The sequence below is a fragment of the Diachasma alloeum genome, unplaced genomic scaffold, assembly GCF_001412515.2.
Source record: "Diachasma alloeum isolate Michigan unplaced genomic scaffold, Dall2.0 Dall_scaffold_00319, whole genome shotgun sequence".
NCBI classification, from domain to species: domain Eukaryota; kingdom Metazoa; phylum Arthropoda; class Insecta; order Hymenoptera; family Braconidae; genus Diachasma; species Diachasma alloeum.
The window spans coordinates 504,412-510,411 of NW_021680458.1; positions in this window are offsets into that span (position 1 = coordinate 504,412).

A 6,000-nucleotide genomic window follows, 5' to 3' on the forward strand; every position below is an offset into this window, starting at 1 on the left:
AAGATCTTCACGAGCCACTCTCGACAAACTCATACTTTGTTCGAAGTCCTGATCGTTTATAAGTAAGGCTAAAAATTTTTCTCTCTCCAGAATTTTTGTATACAGAATGCCATATGGAACTGCCGGGCAGGCTGCAATTAAAGATCCAATGAGACTGGCGATATCTCCAATTTTAAAAGAGTGTTTAGATAGACAAGCTTCGATCGATTTTATCAATTGTAGTTTCTTGGAGAGAGGTTTCAATTATTCAATTATCATCTTTTCTGAGTTGATTAACATTCCTAGGAATTTGCATTGTTTACTTGGTTCTGATCTGCTTTTTTCTTCATTGATTAAAAAACCCGCAGAGTTCAAAAAGTCTTTCATCTTCTGAACATTAATTTTATAATCTTCATAGGTTTTACCTATGCACAAAATGTCGTCCAGATAAATGGTAGATAATAATCCTTGGTTTCTCAAGAAACTGACTGCAGCTTTCATTATTTTAGTAAAAACAAAAGGACTCGAGGTCAATCCAAAAGGCAGACAGGTGAATTCATAAAGATTGTCACGAAAAGTGAATCTTAAGAATTTTCTGCTATCTTCATGAATATTGACGACAAAATATGCATCCTTGAGATCCAAAGTGCACATAAAAACCTCTTTGGAAATCAATTTTACAGCTGTTCGCAAATTCTCCAGTTTGAAATGTGGAGTTTTAATTGATTTATTTAAAACTTTCAAGTTGAGAATGAAACGTTTAGAATCGTTAGATTTTGGAATCAAGAAAAAGGGTGAAACAAATTGACCCTGGACTGCAACACAACGTTGGATAGCTCCACAACGTTCCAATTTTCCAATTTCTATATCCAAATTATTATAATCTTCTAATGGAAATTTATTAACTTAGAAAATCCTCATTTGATCAATCTTTTTAAAAAAGGAAATTCTATAACCCTTGATACAATCCAAGACAAACTTGTCTTTTGTGATCGAAAGCCAGGCTTTTTGGAAATGTTGTAAACGTCCTGCAGTTCTTACCTCACGATCTATTGTTTTTCCTGGGGAGTTGACTGATTTTTGGGAGGGAAAGGATGGCGAGGCTTTGCTGAAGATTTGGAGAACTTGGTGGCTGCTTGAGGCAGATTTTGGCCCTGATCAGGGTTCTCGATCCTCGAGCAGGGCGATTCCAGTTTACCGAGCGAGCATTTTGCTCGAAAAGGCTCTTTCTTGAAGTCAAAAATGGAGTCACCGATGACTGAGTAGAAATTTCTTTTTCCAACTTCTCAGCGGTTTTTGCAGCCTTGATAACTTCCCCCACCTTGTCCCCATAAAGGAATTCACCCGGAGTTGTCTTTTGTTGTCTTGTGTTAGGAATTTCCCTGTATCTGCTAACAATTCCACTAGCTTCAATTGGTCTACCGGCTCCACATCATCATAGAGAATCATTGTGAGGGCCTGGCCCAGTGCTGATAAAGCTGAACCAGCAAAATTTTGCTCTTGTATGGAAAGACTATCTCCTTTTTTGCCAGTTTCATTAAGAATGGCTGAGATCTCAGCATTCAGCAATGGAGCGTCCAGAGAAAGGTTCCCTTTATTCGCATATTTACTCAAAAGTTCAGCTTTTGATTCTTTTGATAGACCTTCTTTGATCATTTTGATCCATCTGGTAACTAGATCAGGGTGGAGGGCAATATCCTTTGGCTTCCCTTCATCTGGATCATCTCCCAACAATTTTCGAGTTTCGTCGTCTAGTATAGGCTCATTCGACGTTAAATCGACGATATCTGCTGGATTTTTATCCACAGGCGACCTCGTGCCCTTCCCCAAGGGAGTCTTGCCTGATAAGGAACTCTCGGAAATCTCAGTAGTTTCTGTAATCTCAGGAGAGTTCTGGAGAATCCCATTAGGATCTGTGTTCTGATCCTCAGTTGGGGGATTAAGGACCTCCTCCTCATAGAGCAAACCCTGAGGTTTGTGTTGTTCTGTGGATACAAGATCAACAGTTTTACGATGCACTGGACGTTATTGCCTCCTACGTGCAATTGTCACCAGTCATTGGAGATGTAACTGCATTTTTATGCACTGGATGTTATTGCCTCCTTCGTGCAAAGATTACCAGCCATTGTAGGCGCTAACGTATCTCACTCATGACGAGTATACGTAGTCTTAGAAGAATGTAAAAAAAAAACAGAAGTAAAAGAAAAATTACCTCTGGAGGTTAGATCACGCTTGTGATCCAATTTTTCTTGCAATCTCCTTATTTTCTTGATAAGCTCATCTTCTGAGTACTTGTCACGTTTTCTCTTTTTCTCCTTTGCCATAATTGGAAGAGAAAAAACAGTTTTTAATATTTTGAATAGAAATATTAAAATACAAATGCTCTCAATGTTGTGTCTCTCTCGAGTACAAAAAACGTTTTTATTGTCATAGCGTCCACGAGGGCGCCAAGGGGCGCTCGGGGCTCATTTTTTTTAATTGCTCTCTGCAATTGTGACTCGACCTGGCGTAAGCGGCGGTACTACTAGTAATTATCATCATTGTAATCCCGAGAACGAGACTGAAATATAATTGCCAACAGTGTCTCACGTTATATAGTGGCATGGAGAATAGAGGGAAGAAGGGCAAACAGCGGCTGGTGGGACCCCTAAAATCATGTAACGCAGCATGTAGTTGAGATTGCTTCCTATGGTGGCGGTAGTAGTCACTCGCGTGGTAAAACAGATCATTAGAATGGTAACATTCATCCTACTGAAAATTTCATTCCCCGTCCGTGCAATAATTTGACAGTATTATATTGATTCCTCAACAAATAGATGTGAAACCCTTGTAGAATATGAAAAAAATTACAGATGTTTTCTGAATGGGAATCCATGAGTGACGATGCTTTGAAAAATAATTTATGAGTACCATGTAAATAAGCGATAAAAATCCAAATGAGATAAAAATACCACTGTGAATGACGAAGAACAAAATCCGGTAATTCGTTCAAGAGATATGGAGCATAGAAGGTTTGTTTGAATACAAAAAAAAATGAAAATTAAGTAGCGAAGCGGCAAGCCCGGTCAAGTGGATTTTGACTACTGGTCAGTTTTTGACGAATATCTCGGAATCTAAAAGAAATGAAAAAAAAATTGTCACGACTTTTTTTGTAGAGCGGACTGAAGGTTGTAAAGATGGTCATGAGAATAATTTCGCTATCTCTCTTAGATTCCGAGATATTCATTAAAAATTGACTAAAACTCTAAATCGATTTAACCCGGTTTACCTCTTCGCTACTGAATGTACGTGATTACAAATCGAGATACGCGGTAGCGTATCGGCCAAGTCATGCCTGTTAACCTCACAACAAAATGACGAGAGGTACCGGGTATCTATACACGACACAACTTCCTCTTCCATTACTCTCAACTGATTTTTCATCAATTAATAAAAAATGCCACTATTTAGACGAAAACTGTCCTTAGTTACCCTATATAAATCATCAATCCGCTTTCCACTGATGCAATTATTAATTTAATTCGTTCTATATTTACGAAGATATGCACATAGCAACAAACTAGCATGCACATTTTTCGCGTTTCCATTATCTTCTAAACGAAAACGGCAGACTTGAGCAAGCAAGTTGACAGCGTGACTCGAATTTTTATTTTTCGCATCCCAGGAATTGCCAACAGTGTCTTACCATGGAGAACAGAGGGAAGGAGGCCAAACCATGGACATATAATTCATAGACTGCGGGTTCCCTATCCCTCCTGTGTATTGAAAAAAGCACGAAACGGACAGAGAGTGTTGTGTTCGTCGCCGGTTTCCTTCTGTGTCGAACGGTGCCGTAGAGGGGGATAGTCGCCATTGCATAGTGAACGTATCCCCCACACCGTGACCGTTCTTGCTCCACTCTGAGAAATATTCTACAAATATCGGTTCAACGATATTTTTTTCAGAATATCGATAGTTGGCGATTTCGATATTTCCTTCAATATCGCACATCTCTAGTCAGCGATATACTCGAGCGGAAGGCGCAAAATTTGGACACTGCTTTGTTTATCATGAACATCAGCAGACGTTTCCTCTCAAAACCCCAAATTTTCAGCATAATTGAATATGCACTCCGCCTAGTCTGTAACTTCTCATTGAATTTGGATCCAATTACTGAATTTACATTGATGAATTATCCAATTTTTAAATTTTGGCGTCTTTCGGTTAGGTGTGTCGCTGACTTTAGCGGATGAGTCGCTGTCATTTGCGGACTATCCGCTACGAGTGAAAACCCACCCAAAGAGAGAAACCATCGACAAAACGGTACTCCTTTTCTATATCTTGCAGCCTCCACCACCCGAACCCGTAGTCTATGTATTATATGTCTATGGGCCAAACAGAGGCTGGTGGGACTCCTGAAATCATGTGAAGCAGCATGTAGTTCACATTGGCTCCGATGGTGGCGGTAATAGTCACTCGCGTGGTAAAACAAATTACTAGCATTGTGGAATTCATCGTACTGATAATTCCCCTCCCGGTCTATGCAATAATTGTACTGTAAAGTGAGGGGTTTTGCAAAGAGGGGTGTTTTATGAACGGGTGGGTCATCGTTGAGGTTATCCAAAAATATCTCCGAAAGTAAGATAGCGAATTTTCACGAAAATTTGGGTGTTGAGGGTGAGTGGGGGGTGTATTGAGAATTCGCAATCGATAAAATTGAGTCGATCTTTTTTCCAAAAATATCTCCTAAACTAAGAGAGGTAGCGATTTTTTACCAAAATTTGGGGGAGTGGAAGGAGGGGTTGTGTATTGAGAATGCACAACCAAAAAAATTGACTTGGTCATTTTTTCAACAATATCTCCGAAACTTAGGGAGATAGCGAATTTTTATTCAAAAATTAGGGGAGGAAGGGGGAGACAAGCTGTATTGAATTCTCGATGTATCACACACGCCCTCACCCCTAATTTTTGAATAAAATTTTTTCCCAATTTTGCAGTAAAAATTCACTAACTTCCTTAGTTTTGGAAATATTTTCGAAAAACTCACTGACCCAATTTTTTTGGTTGCGAATTCTCAATGCACCCCTCCCCCCTTCCGCCCTCCCCTAATTTTTGTAAAAATTCGCTATCTCCCATAGTTTCTGAGATATTTTTGAAAAACTCAATGACTCCATTTCTTTGGTTGTGAATTCTCAATTCAGAACCTCCCCTGCTCCCCTTTGCAAAATCCTTCCTCCTCACATCTGAAATTCCGGATATTTGGGCTTCCCTCCCTATGTACGGGGCGCTTACGCCCTTTGAATATCTCGGCCGCAATTTTTTAGTTGAATTTGAAAATTTTCTAAAATTAAGAAAAATTCAGCATTGGTTTTAGAAAATATTCGTTCTTAAGGACAATCCCCAAATTGGTTAACTTTTATGATCCCACCAAGGATAAAGCTTAGAAACAGGAGTTTTTAAAATCTAGAAACTAATTTCTAAAGCTAATCCACTTTTTTTCTCTGTGTGTTTTCTGAATGGAAATCCATAAGTGACGATGGTTTGAAAAATTATTTATGCCAGAACTATGTAAATTTCGGTGATTTATTCAAGAGATATGGAGCGTAGGAGGTTTGTGAGGATACAAAAAAATGTGAATTCAGTAGCGAAGCGGTAATCCACGTTAAGTCGATTTTGACTACTGGTCAGTTTTTCACAAATATCTCAGAATCTAAAAGAGATAGAAAAATTTTTGCCATGACGTTTTTTGTATAGAGCTCATTGGGGGTTATAAATAAGGTCATGAGAAAAAAATTTCTATCTCTCTTAGATTCCGAGATATTCATAAAAAACTGGCCAAAAGTCAAAATCGATTTAACCCGGTTCATCACTTCGCTATTAAATGTACTCGATATCTTGAAAGGCAAACAAGCGAGTGTATAGATGTCGATGCTTTAACCGTTGCCAAAAAGCAATGGCCAAGGAACTCCAAGGATATTCATATTTTGTTCTTGGAGCAAAGTAAATCTAAATAATGTTGCATATTATCTGGAGTCTTTCCTT